The 14525-nt window shown below is 45.9% G+C and overlaps 1 pseudogene; it reads left to right on the forward strand.

Annotated features, from left to right (window-relative positions):
* The first annotated feature begins 473 nt into the window (after nt 1-473).
* Nucleotides 474-4634, forward strand: LOC118980167 (protein FAM118B-like; annotated as a pseudogene).
* Nucleotides 4635-14525: the final 9891 nt, after the last annotated feature.

The following is a 14525-nucleotide window of genomic DNA, read 5'->3' on the forward strand; positions in this document are numbered from 1 at the left end:
AAGCCAAGTCCAGTACGTGTTTCCTTCCGGAAGCAGCAAGGTCTAAATACAGCCACAAATTACACAGTTAATTGAACCTTACAGCGGGTATGACGTTCTGCTTAGATCGCATCTGGTTCCAAGGGTGCACACTGTCTTAGCAAAGAAAGACAAATCTACCTCTGAAGATTTGTCTTATTTTGTTGTTTACTCAATAAGGGCGGGAACGCCCCTCCCGGACCAGGCGGGAGGTGGCGGGAGTCACAGCGGCGGCCACGGGGCCCCCACCCGCCAGTTGCGTCCCACGGCAGTCGCACCGGTACCTCCGGCCGCGGCTGGTGCTTCCACTTGGGCATCGGCACCGGTAGGAGGGGCCCCAACCGGGAACCGAGGGCGCTCGAAGAGCTCAGCGTCCCACTAGGGACGCCCCGGTCCGGCGGGGGTCCCTCAGCCCCATGGGGACGTGTCCAGCCTCTGAACCTGCTTCTCGGAGCATGGGTTTCCCTCCCAGAAATCCCGCAACCCTGGGCGGTCAGCGCGCACCTGGAGCAGGAGAGGCCAGCACACGGCGGCAGGAGGCTGGCTGTCTACCAGCCGGCCCCGTGCCAGGGAGAGCCCTGCGGGCGCTGCCCGCAGCCGGGGCGGCCCCACGGGAGCCGGGCGCCCTCTCGGGCCAGGTTGGCAGCCGGCCGCCAGCTGTCGACCTGCAGACCTTAACTTTCACTGCAAATCCCGTGTCAACGTGTGGAGAGCTGAGCTAAGCTACGCCAGGGTCCTGCCGCCTCCGCATCCACGCCCCTTGGCCAGGTGGTTCGTAAGGCCCTCCAAACTGATACTCGCCCCTCACGCAAGGGCATACCCAAGGTAACAGCCATAGAGTCGCAAATGTAAATTCCCCATATTTCACCACCAGCGCTTACAACCTCGTCTTCCCTGCCTCTCAGCGCCTGTATGCACCGCTTAGATAAGACCCTACTGGGACGTGGGAAAACCCCAATCTTTTGGTTTGAATCGACCAATCCAGCCCTAGCCAGGTTACCCAAAAGTATTCTACCCAGGGTCCCTAATAAAGGCAAGTAGCCTAAGCCCGCACTGTGCCTGGACCTCCCGGGGTGGCCCCTGGAGGAACCCAGGGCACTTCCCCCAGGCCCTGGGAGCTTCCCTAACCCAGCTTTTCTTGTGGCCACCAAGAAAAGCGCCTTGCAGCGCCCTGTGCTCCACCTAACAGATGTTATTTTAACACAGTCAGACGATAGTGTTATAAAGAACCTAGAACTGAACCAGTCTCACCCCCATTGAGGACTCGACCCTCTGTCCCCAGGTAGGGAGAGGCTATCACCCAGCTGGGCCAGCTGGCTCAAGGCCAGGGACAGGTGGAAGAAGCGTCTCTAGTTGGGAACAAGGTTGACCTAACAGAAGCCGCGAAGGGCATGGTGGGCTTCAGAGGTGATGGGCTCTGCCACAACTGAGGAGCAGAGCAGAAGGCGGAGGAACCCGCCTCCTCTGCGGCAGGCGTCCCCTGGCTCTTATATAAAGGGTTTTTTTTTTTTTTTAAATTTGAGAAATCACTTGTAATACTACAAAGAAGCATGGCAACTCTAAGGGTTACTATTTTCATTTGAATACATGTTTTTCCTTTGATCTAACAAAAAAAGTGAGAAAAGTCCGTGATTTTTTTTCCTACCACTATAGTATTTCAAGATTACTTACAACTCTGTCTTAATAAGGCCACTGATTTTAATCTCAGCACTGCATAAGCAGCTGCCTTGATCCCAGGAAGACTCTTCGGGCCAGATCCTTCTTTTCTGGGTGTCTAGAACCCCTCAATTGAACACGTGAATAACGGCACTACTTATCAGAGTGAGCCACACAAAAAGTGCCAGGTTAAAACTTGCGTGGACTGTGCCAGACAGCACAGACCAGGACTCCAGACATGAAGCGTTTCACCCGATTCGATTGCTGAGCACGACAGCCACTGCCTGCACATTACTGACCACATCTGGGATCCAACAGGCACTTTGCTGATTGGCTTTAGATTATGTCCCTCAATCTGGCAAAGGGGACAATGCAGGTAGTTCTTGGTGGGAAGACAGTTGGAAGTACATCTTTTCTACTAGCCTTGGGGAGGGATAAAGGGCCCCCATAATCTCTTCTGTACTTCATAAACTGGATTTTAAAAACGTGACATTTGTCTTTCTTGTGATTATATCCTTTGGGCTCACCCCTCCTCAGTTACTTCTGAAAACGGCCGCTTCCTCATCTGTGCAGTGACCGCCCCACCTCTCAAATTGTTGCATTTGTGCTGTCCCGGAGAAGCCCCAGGTTCCCCTTTGCTGACCGCTTTCCCAGATGGCGGACGGGTCCTTCCTAACTTGACCATTGTCCACATTTTACGAGCTCTTCCCCACTCCTCCCAGCACATCGACACGGGAGCTGAACTCATCGAAAGTGTCACATCGAAAGTAACACCGAACCCCGTAGTTGCACTCCCAGCTGCTGCTCTGCGTTCACAGGGATGGGCGCTCTTTCCTGTAGTCAGAACTGAACAGATTGTTAGTTCACTCACTACGCTTTGTACACGATAAAATTCACCCCTTTCACAGCAGAGTTCTATAAATTTGAACAAACTTTCAGTCATATAACAACCATCACAAGCAAGGCATCCCCTCCCCACATTCCCTTCCCTTATTGTATGCAACCTCCTGGGATTTAAAAACAAATGCTTTACATAGGCCTCTTTTACTTGAATTAATGCTTCTGAAATTTACCCAAGTTAGTGAATGTATCAATAGTTCCTTAACTATGGTAGTGTTTTGTATGGATGTACCATATTTTATCTATTTTAATTTTTTAAATCTTCACCTAAGGATATTATTGATTTTTTAGAAAGAGAGGGAGGGAGGGAGGGAAATACCGATCAGTTGCCTCGGTTGCCTCCTGTAGGCCCCTGACCAGAGATCAAACCTGCAGCCTTTTGGTGACGGGATGATGCTCCAAACAACAGCCACTGGCCAGGGCTTTATCTATGTATGTAAAGGCGTCTAGGTTGTTTGTGGTTTAGGGTGGTTATGAATAAAACTACTATAAATAATTGTTTAAAATTACTTCATTTTTCTTGGGTAAATGCCTCAGTGGGATTGCAGGGTGATAGGGTAAGAGTATGTCTAACTTTTTGAACTCCCAAACTTTTCTAAGTGTCTGTTTCATGGGCAATGTATTTTATTTCATTGCATTTTTTAAAAGATTTAATTAATTAATTAATTAATTTTTGAGGGTGGCGGGGAGAGAGAAACATTGATGTGAGAGAGAAACGCTGATTGGCTAAGCCCCAACCAGCACCAAACCCGAAACCCAGGCATGTGCCCTAATCAGATTTGACCTGGGGACTTCTCAGTTTGTGGGACAATGCCTAACCACCTAAGCCATACCAGTCATGGCTATCTCATTATGTTTTCTTTTTCTTTTTTAAAAGAAACAACTTTACTGAAAGATAATTCATGTCATAATATTCACCCACTTCAAGGGCACAATCCGGCATCTGAGGCGGGGAGGTGGGCCGACTGCTGACCCCTGTGGTGGAGCCATGCTGGGGTCCCTGGGGGGCGTGAAGCTCTGCCTTCCCGACTGGCTGGCGAGCAGGCTTAGGCTCCCCAGTTTCTTCAGCTCAATATCTAGTTACCTTTGATCACCTTTTCTAGCTAAATACTGACAGTAACACTTAGGAGCTTAAAAATTAAGACGACTCAGGAACTTGAGCTGGTGCTTGGGACAGGCATTAGTGTTATGGCTGCACCTCCGATTCCAGGCCTGACATCCTGGAAAAGGTTCAGTGAGACCGTACAGGATGCTGCCGGCGATACTGATCTTCCAGATGAGGCAGGGAGCAAACAATTCCAGGAATGTCTCCATGCAGACAAGAATCTTGTTCCTGTTGCCCATGCCCTTGTTCAGAAACTCTCTGCTTGTACTAGTAATGTTCGATTCGTGTTTTTCAAAAACTGTTTATATGAAGCACTGTTAAAGTCAAAGATGGAAGAGTCTGGAAAATAGTTACTTCATTCAGTTCTCCACCTGATGAAAAATGAAGGCCCAGTAGTGACTACAGATTTTTACAGTCTCCTGAAACTGTATACGGCAGGTCAGAAAAAACAGCCTGAATCCCTTGAACTTAAAAATGACAAAGGTCCTGTAGTGGGCTCAGGAGAAGTGGAAGCTGAGTATGTCAGACACTGCCAAGGCGTACACCAATGCCTGCGACACTGCCCTTCGCCCAGCTGGGTGCATATCAGAACGTGGTCAGGAACACTGAAGTCATGTGAGATATTCAGAAACTCCATGAAGAAAAGTCATTTATTTCCCTCCAGTGTGGCTTAACTGGGGACAACATTACTTTCCAAGCCCTTATTCTGGAGGCCGTCTACGATAAATCTGATTTTGAACATTGCATGCTGTTTCAGAGAGAAGTCGATGAGTTCAAGAGCAAACATGCTGGACAAAGTGATTAAGGTCATCTCCTATGGAAATGAATATGCAGATCCCCCAGAATATTTTAAGCATCTGACCTGGGAGCCCTGCACGAGGGTAGATCAGCACAGATGGTGCGAGAAGCTCAGCTAAATGGCTCATCTGCAGGACACAGTGAAATAGTACAATAGTAAAACAAAGTACGGGCTCCATAAAGAAGAACTCAGTGACCTGCAGTTCCTTTCCTCATTTATTCACATTACATTTTCAATTGCTGTTTCCCTGAGGAAATATTTAGAGACACTGCCAGGTCTCACCCAGAAGCCACTTAATATTATTTATGAAGATGGCTTGTTTAGGTTGTTTTACGGTGGCTCTAGTTCTATCCCCCAACCCCAGCCCCAGCTCCTCCACCCCTAATATCCAAACTTATCACTCTCAGGCTTCTGGGATTTGCACCAGTTGGAGCAGATATACCAACCAACTTTCTACTCTCTCCCCCCTTCTTGCTTACTTCCTCTATAAGCTCAAAGGACTGAACAGGCCTGCTCCTCTGGGTTGGTGGTGGGTTTTTCCAGTTCCTACTGACTTCTACACAAGCCCTGGCAATCGCTCTATGGTCCAGCCTCTGAGTAGATGGATCAGTGTTGTCTCTCATAAAGCCGGTCTGTAAATGTCACCTTGAATCCTACAGTCTGCGGAAGCCTCCAGTCTACTGCTTTCTAGTTCCAGGTTTTTTAAGGCCCTTGGACCTAGAGAAGAGGGAGCAGGTCTGTATGTTGAATGAGGTTTGCTAGGTACAAAACGGAGCATCACAAAATCTTTTCCTGTCTGTGTTAGCCATCTACTTCCCCTTAATTATTCCTTCTCTCTCCTCTCTTCTGAAATCTTCTGTTACAAACAACATAGCACATCATTTCCTTCTCTGTTTTTTCAAATATTTATTTATTTTCAGAGAGAGGGAAAGGGAGGGAGAAAGAGAGAGAGAGAGAGAGGGAGAAACATCAATGTGCGGCCGCCCCCTATGTGGCCCCCGCTGGACATGGCCTGCAAACTAGGCATGTGCCCTGACCGGGAATCAAACCAGTGACCCCTTGGTTCACAGGTCAGTGCGGAATCCACTGAGCCACACCAGCCAGGGCACCTTCTCTGTTAAATGTAAGGATCTTATGCACGAGGAAGGTTTCCCCGATCAGATGATGAGCTTTCTGAAGGCAGGGATCACGGGTCTCCTGAAGAGGAAACCTCCCACAGTTCACCAGATTCACTGCTGCGTCCCCCACAGAGCAGTGTGCACACCGCTGCATCATGGCCAGGTCAGGGCCCAGATCTCCTGACATGCACCTCGGTGCCCTTCGGTGACACCTGCTCCCCATCTTAAGTGCCTTCCCAAGGAGTCCTTAGTCATAAAGACGTTGAAGATGCCAGATTATCATTCTTTAAATATATATTCTCATACATACAGACTAAGTGATGCAGGGAGGTTTTGTGGTGTGTGTGTGGTGGTGGAGGAGGTGGAGGTGCTGGTGGGGAGAGGCTATGATTAGGCTTCTTGTATTTTCTCATATTCTAAATACCAACACAACTCTCCAGGCCATACGTTTTCCTTGGAGGTATTCTAACTGCAGGTCCGGGTAGACTGGACGTGGCTGGTGGTGGACGCCAAATAGGGCTCAGGACAGCCTGTCCCGCCTGCACTCACCACAACCCTCGATCATCACGTACTGTGGGGTCACATTGCCTCCTGCGGTCTGCTGCCCATGTCCCATTTGAAGGGGGAGGAGTCCCATGACTGAAGTGACTTGCAGAGCCTAGGGAATCCACTTATGGCACAGGACAGTCTGGTTGCCACGTTGTGTGTATCCTGCAGGAGGGGAGGGAAGGCGCGGGGTCACCATGGGAACCAACCACGGAGGGACTCACGACTTTTTACTGGAGAGGAGGAGCTGACTCTGCTGGTCTTCACCTTGTCTTCCCTCCTCCCTCCACTTCAACCTGCGAGGCGGGGCAGAGCCTTCTTAATTGGAAAAAGAAAAAGTCGGGGTCTTATTACAATCCTTTATAACCTGTAGTTTATACAGAGTAGCAATCCTTAAACCCTAGGTAGATTGCATCTAGTTTAAAAACAATGCAGTTAGGGCTGTCATAGCACATGAGGATACTTTTGTTATTTTGTTATTTTTTTTAAAGATTTTATTTCTTTATCTTCAGAGGGGAAGGGAAGGAGAGAAAGAGAGAAATATCAATGTATGGTTGCCTCTCATGAGTCCCCTGCTGGGAACTGGCCTGCAACCCAGGCATGTGCCCTGACTGGGAATCGAACCGTGATACTCTGGTTCACAGGCCTGCGCTCAATCCACTGAGCTACACCAGCCAGGGCTGCGCTCAATCCACTGAGCTACACCAGCCAGGGCTGTTATTTTGTTATTTATTGTACCAGCTTATATGGGGCTGGGCATGCAGGAATGCCCCTCTACAAGCAGGTGGGAGAGTGGGGGGCAGGGTGCCTCCACTAAGGCACAGATGGGAAGGGCCCTGATCAGAGACCGTAGGCAATCCAAGAAATTGGCACCCTGGAAAGGAGGCCCCCAAAAGATAAGTCCCATGTGGGGTCTCTGCGCCCCATGGAAAAGTGTCCAACCGCTGAGATACTACTGCAAGGCTGGGTTTCCAATAACAGAAATCCTGAACCTTCCCACTAGGCACCTGGAGCAGGAGGCGCCTAGGCTCAGTGACAGAAGACTCGGCTTTCCCTGAGCCCAGCACCATCCCAGGGAGACCCCTATAGGCACCACCCTGGTTTGGGGTGGCTTTCCACAGAGCGCAGGGTTCTTGTGAGGGGACACGTGCCTTCCTCCATGCGGATCTGCAACTGAACATGGGCTGCCCTTTGCCCTCAGAAAAATCAGTGTGGCAGGAGGAGCCCTTGGCCAAACTGCTCCCATCCCTACCCCACAGGGCTGGACTTGCACCTCCATGTGGGGAGAGGCAAATGGCAGAGCAGGGCCCGGTCAGCTCATATTTGGGGATAGGTGGGATGAGGAGTGTCACTAGGTGGGGAGGGGTTGACCTCAGGGAAGCCAGAAAGGCCATTGTGGTGACACAGGGGAGCACAGGCTGAAAACCCCACCTCCTGGACTGCAGGCTGGAGCACGGGTCCCCATCACCAGCCCCTCAGGCAGGCAACCTGAGGCCAAAGCAGGCAAAGCATCACAAGGAAAGAAAACTATACACCAATAGCCCTTATAAATAGAGATGCAAATTACTCTCATCAAAGTACTAGCAAATTGAATCGAATAGCCTATTTTAAAAAATTGTACACCATGACCAAGTGAGAAGGAATGTAGCAAACCAACAAAAGACAATTAACCAATATAATATACCACATTAATAGAATGAAAGAAAAAAAACTGATCATTTGATGAAGAAAAAACATTTGACCAAATCTAACATATTTTCATGGTAAAAACACCCAGAGAATGAGGACTGGAAGGAAACTTCCTCAGCATAAAGGCATTCATGAAAAACTCACAGCTAACATGGTAATGTCATCATAAATGGAGAAAGACTGATCAGGAACAAGAAAAGAATGGCCACTGTCTCCACTTGTATTCACCATTCTACTGGAAGTTCTAGCCAGAGCAGTTAGGCCAGAAAAAGGAATAAAAGGCATCCAAATTGGAAAGAAAGAAGTAAAACTATCTCTATTCTTAGATGACATGATCCTATATATAGAAAATGGCAACAAATAAAGAAACTACCAGAGTTAGTAAACACATTCAGTGAAGTTGCAAGGTAGAAGATCAACTTTTTAAAAATTAAAAAAAATATTTATTGATTTTAGAGTGGAAAGGTGAGAAGGAGGGCTGGGGGAAGAGAGAGAGAGACAGACAGACAGACATTGATTTGTTGCTCCACTTATTTATGCATCATTGGTTAATTCTTGTATGAATCCTGACTGGAGATTGAATGCGCAACTTTAGCTTATAGGAGAGGTGGGGGCAATACCCTAACCACTTAGCTATCTAGCCAGGGCCAAGATCACCCTTTTAACCTCGTAAATCACCTACAAAAAAATCTATAGCTAATATCACACTTAAATAGAGAAAGACTGAATGCTTTCTCCTTAAGACTGGGAATAAGACAAGGATATCTGCTGTGGGGGGAAAAAAGAGGCAGCTTCTGGTCCCTTCATGATTGCATAAGTGTGGCCTTGCACCTGGAACATTTCTGAGCAGAGAGATAAAGAGCCCGCACAGCCTGCGATGGCACATCTCTTCAGGAATATCTTTTCCTGCTCCAGGCTTAATGTGTACTTTTTACTTTCTTCTGTGTGTGTCATAGAGTACCTGGCCACCCTCACTGTTATATCTGCTCCCAGAGGCTGGAGGGGAGGTAATGAGTTCTTTTGCTTGCAGCCAAGAACAGTGCGCATAGCCTACCTCCTATTTTTGGCCGTGGAACAAGCCCTATTGGCCAGGAGGCCAGACACTCACTGCTAAAGCTGATCTTGCTCCGTCTCTTCTCCAAGTGAGCAAAGCACGGTTCTATTTGGCCTCTCTGAGTCACGTCTTTTTTGGCTACTCCAACATCTGCAAACAGTATGTGGATTGCCTTGACATCCTAGAAATGTTGCTCCTAGGCAGCTGATGTCACTTGACTGACGTCTGTCCTCGCTGTCCCTGTTCAACAAAATACTTATGTTCTATTCCGTAAAATGAGACCACCTCAAAAAAAGCAAAGGTGTACCAGTTGGAAAGAATGAAATAAAACTTCCCCTATTCTCAAACAAGATTTTCTATATAGGAATCTTTTAAAAAATAGCTCCTAAAACTTATAAGCAGTTTAGTAATGTCACAGGATAAAGGACCAACACACAAAATTAAGTATTTGTCTATATGGACATCACGTCAACTTGAAGTAAAATATTTTAAATACTACTACTTACAGTAACTCCAAAATAATGAAATATTTAGGTATAACTCTAACAAAACATGTGCTATAGCCGTACGCACAAATCTACAAAATACTGATGCAAAAAACCAAAGAAGATCTAATTAAATGGGGAGCAGGTCAGGCCCACAGAGTGGATGACTCAGGATATTTAAGATATCCATCGTCCACAAGATCATCTACAGCTTCAACACAACTCCAGTCAAACGTAAGCAGAATTTTGGGGGTATGTGTACTCAAGTTGATTTTTAAATTTTATGGGAACAAAGGAACTAGAGGAGCCAAAACAAATTTTAAAAGAAGACATTTGGTGGATTCACATGTCTTTCTTTTCCTTCCTTCCTTCCTTTTTTGACTTAATCTTTATAGTACTTTTTCCATTACCATTTAATTCCTTTATACTCCCCCATCACCACACTGTTGTCCGTGTCCAGGAGTCCTTTTTCCTCAGTCTCTCCACCCCCAACTCCCCTCCATCCCACTACCCCACTGGCTGGCATCCCACTCTCCGTTTATGACTCTGTCCTCATTTCCCTTGTTAGTTCGGTTTGTTCATTGGATTCCATATAGGAGTGAAATCATATGGTATTTGTCTCTGACTGGCTTATTTCACTTAGCATCACATGCGTTTCTTTTAAGACTACAGTAAGCAAAACAGTGTGGTGTTAGTGAAGGGACAGATAGACAAATCCATCAGTGCAGAAGTATAGAAAGTACAAGATAGACTCACTCACATATGGCCAATGGATTTTTTTCAAAGATAAAAAAGGCAATTCAATTTAGAGAAGACGCTATTTTTCAACAAATGATGTTGGAACAGTTGAACATCCACATGCAAAAAACAAAAATGAATCTCAACTCAAACCTCACCACCATGCACCAAAAGTTACTAAAATGAACCATATATCTAAAATATGACATTATAAAACTTAAAAAAAAATCTTTATGGTCACTTTATTCAGATGGCTGGTGATCTGAGAAGACCGCAGGTTTATGCCCTACTCAACTGTTTTACATTTCCTTCCAAGCCAGCATTTGTATAAAAGAGAACAAAGTGCGGTGAGGGGTTTTGAAATTCAGAGAAAATTAGATTTAAAAAAGCCTGCCGCATTCTTGCCCTGGGCAGTTAGCTATCCCAGGCAGCAGCAGCAGCAGCATCTGTCCCTGGAACACAATGGCTCGGATGTCTCCAGCTGTGCCCCAGGAGCTCAGCCGGCTCCCCCGGGAGGGGGGCCTACCTGCAGTTCCTGGAACAACAGCTTTCACGTATGCATTACCTACGAGGCTTGGTAACTATTCACTAAAATTTCCAGCCCTTGAGTCCCTTGTCATTCCCTCACTGCTGGTTTTAAAATATCTGATGTCTATCAGATCAGTTGGGTTGAAACAGCAGAGTCCTTTACATTCTTTGCATTCATGGACATTACAAAACTTTTATAAGGAAACATAGGAGAAAATCTTAATGACTTGGAGGTAAGTAATGAGTTTGAGACATCGCACAGAATTATGATACATCAAAGGTAAAAACAGATAAATTAGACTTTATCAAAATTCAAAACTTTTGCCCTATGACTGACCCTTCAGAAAATGAAAAGACAAGACAAAGGCCCAGGAAAGAGATGAGGTGGGGGGATGGGCAAAAGCAGGTTTCCCATTGCATTGTGACCTTTTGAGTTAATAAAGCTATTGTAATCATCACAACCCACATTTTTTTCCACATGAACTACTGTAAAGCTACTTTTGCCCACCCTGTATTTGAAAAACATGTATCCGACAAAGGAATCTATCTAGTGTACTATCTACAAAACTCTGGACTTTTGGTCAAGATGGAGGCGTAGGTAAACCTGCTTCCCCTCCGCATGTAACCACAAAAAAGAATTACGACTATCTCAAAACAAGTCACACCCAGAATCATCAGAAAATTGAGCTGTATGGAAGTCCAGCCACCAAGGATTTAAAGAAGCCACATTCATCCAGACGGGTAGGAGGGGCAGAGATGCAGCGTGGCGCAGAGAGGTGGCAGTAACGGAGCAGGTGATCCCACATTCTTGTGTGGTGGATAAAAATTGGGAGGGACACCTTGGGGGGGAGGGATCCCAGCCCCAGGCCAGACCACCCAGCCCAGGGTTCCAGCTCCAGGAACATAAATCCCCCTAACTCTGACTGTGTAAACCAGTCGGGGTTGGGGTGGTGGAAGAAACTGCCATTTTCAGGAGACTCCACTTAAAGGGTCTCACTGGGCATCAGATGTCTGCAGACCCACCCCCTCTGGGAGTCACCACACGGCAACAGCTGGAAGGGCAACAGTCACAACTGGGAGTAAGTGATGTGACTGGAAACGGCACGCGCCAGGCAAACCTCCAGAAGCCAGGCAGCGGCACTGTCCCCTCTCCCACCTCCCCTAACACAGAGCCACAAAGTGGTGAGTGGGAAGCCTGGCGGTTACCTAAGGCTTTACCCCCCATAATTTACAGATTCACGTGTCTCCAACAGGCCATGCTACTAACACAGGGAGTCCAAATAGCTCTACCTAATACACAGAAACAAACACAGGGAGGCTGCCAAATTAAGGGACAAGGATATATGGCCCAAATGAAACAACAGAACAAAACCCCAGAAAAAGAACTAAATGAAACTGAGATAACTAACCAATCAGATGCAGAGTTCAAAACCCTGGTGATCAGGATGCTCAAAGAACTCACTGAGTATGACAACAGCATAAAAAAGACCCAGACAGAAATGAAAGTTACAGTAAGTGAAATATAGAAAAATCTACAGTGAACAACAGTGGAGGGGATGAAGCCAGGATTCAAATCAACAACTGGTGCACAAGGAAGAAATAACCATTCAACAAGAACAGAAAGAAGAAAAAACAAATTAAAAAATGAGGATAGTATAAGCAGCCTCTGGGACTTCTCCAAATATATCAATATCCGAATCATAGGAGTGCCAGAAGAAGAATGAAAACAAGAAATTGAAAACTTACTTGAAAAAGTAATGAAAGAAAACTTCCCTAATTTGGTGAAGGAAACAGACATACATATCCAGGAAGCCCAGAGTCCCGAACAGGCTGGACCCAAAGGGGACCACACCAAGACACATCATAATGAAAATGCCATAAGGTTAAACATAAAGAAAAAATCATCTTAAAAGCAGCAAGAGATAAGGAGGCAGTCACCTACAAAGGAGTTTCCACAAGACTGTCAGCTGATTTCTCCAAAGAAACTCTGCAGGCAAGAAGCGACTGGCAAGAAGTGTTCAAAGTGATGAAAAGCAAGGACCTGCAACCTAGATTAGTCTACCCAGCAAAGCTATCATTGAGAATTGAAGGGCAGATAAAGTGCCTCCCAGACAAAATAAAGATGAAATTCATGGTCACCAAGCTATTATTACATAAAATGTTAAAGGGACTTATTTAAGAAAAAGAAGATCAAACTATGAACATCAAAAGGACAACAGATTCAGAACCATTACCAAGTGAATCTAAAAAAACAACCAGAACAGGACCAGAATCATAGATATGCAGATCATTTGGAGGGTTATTAGCTAGGAGGGGGAAGAGGGAGAGTGGTGGAAAAGGTGCAGGGATTAAGAAGCATAATTAGTAGATACAAAATAGGCAGAGGGATGTCAAGAATAGTACAGGAAATGGAGAAGCCAAAGAACTTATATGCACCACTCATGTACACAAACTAAGGGAGGGATTGCTGGAGGAAAAGGGGTAAAAATTGGGACAACTGTAATAGCACAATCAATAAAATATATTTAGAAAAGCTCTAAAAACTCAACAGGAAGAAACCTAAACCCAATCTTAAAAGTAGGCTCTAGATCTGAACAGACATTTCACCAGTAAGCTCACGAAAAGACACCCAATATCACTAGCCATTCGCCAGTGATGGTGGGGTAGGGTGGCTGTTTTGAGGTAATGGAGCTCTTCTGGTTCGTGACTTGTGATGGTGTCTACACAGTCAATGCATTTGTTAAACCTGTACAAAGTCAGAAAAAATAAATAAATTTACAATGTAACCCAAAGTAAGTAAACCTGTGTCTGACCACCAGAGATGACATGTTTTGTTTCTTTAACCAAATTCTAACTTCTCTGGGATGTCTTTTCAGGGGTCAATGTTTTACCTACATTTCAATTCGTCTTCAGAGAGGGAAGGGAGGAAGAGAGGGAGAGGATTATTGGTGTGTGAGAGAAACAATGGGTTGCCTCTCACCACCCCTCCCCGCCCCCATCCCCGCTCCACTGGGGACCTGACCCACAACCAAGGCATGTGCCCCGACTGGGAATTGAACTGGTGACTTTTTTGGTTTGTGGGCACTGAGTCCACTAGCCACACCAGTCAGGGAATTACCTATATTTTAAAATGACACAGCTTATCGAGTTTACCTAGATTGTTACCTACTGCCGCATGTCACCGATTTGGTATTCACGCTGAGCACTGCGAACTTACCCTTTCACCCACCGTGCTGTTTCAGAAGTAGCCATTATACATTTTACAGGAGGGGGTTGTGGGTTGGGGTTAGGAGTGGAATAGGGATTAAGGGTAGGTTTAGGTGACACTTAGCGAGAGAGAAGGAAACCCCGAGGAGAGGATGTTTACAGAGAACGCTGGTCAGGGTCCACACTCGGCCATTTTTATCCTCCGAAGCAAGACCTGGATCCTGTATTTACTTTTGACAGGTAGAATAAGGAGAGTTTCCATTTTATTCTTTATACACTCCTGTCGTTCAAATTTTCAATTTAAAATGTTCTTCATTAACAATAAAAAAAACGAGTGCTCAAAAAGAAGATAGGGAAATTTTACTTCCTAAACTTTTAGAGCAGGTGAACTTCCTACCTGTGGCCACTTATCCCCGAGTCTGCGATTTGTTTTGCTGGTACCCGGGAGAATGGCGCTGCCCTGCCACCTAGTGGCCAGGTGGCCAGGGAGCCTTCCAACTAGCATTTCAAGAAAGCAAAAATCTGTTTTATCAAGTTTGAAGACAACAAATACACAGTGTTCTAGGTACATTTTCAATTGGTTGTAGTCTTAAACTATAATGTTGGATTTGTCTATTTTTCTTTTATTTCTACCAGTTTTTGTCTCACATATTTTTTGAGCTTATTGGGATGACATTATTGT

The sequence above is a fragment of the Sturnira hondurensis genome, unplaced genomic scaffold (assembly GCF_014824575.4).
Source record: "Sturnira hondurensis isolate 20B ecotype Veracruz unplaced genomic scaffold, ASM1482457v3 Scaffold0001872, whole genome shotgun sequence".
NCBI lineage: Eukaryota > Metazoa > Chordata > Mammalia > Chiroptera > Phyllostomidae > Sturnira > Sturnira hondurensis.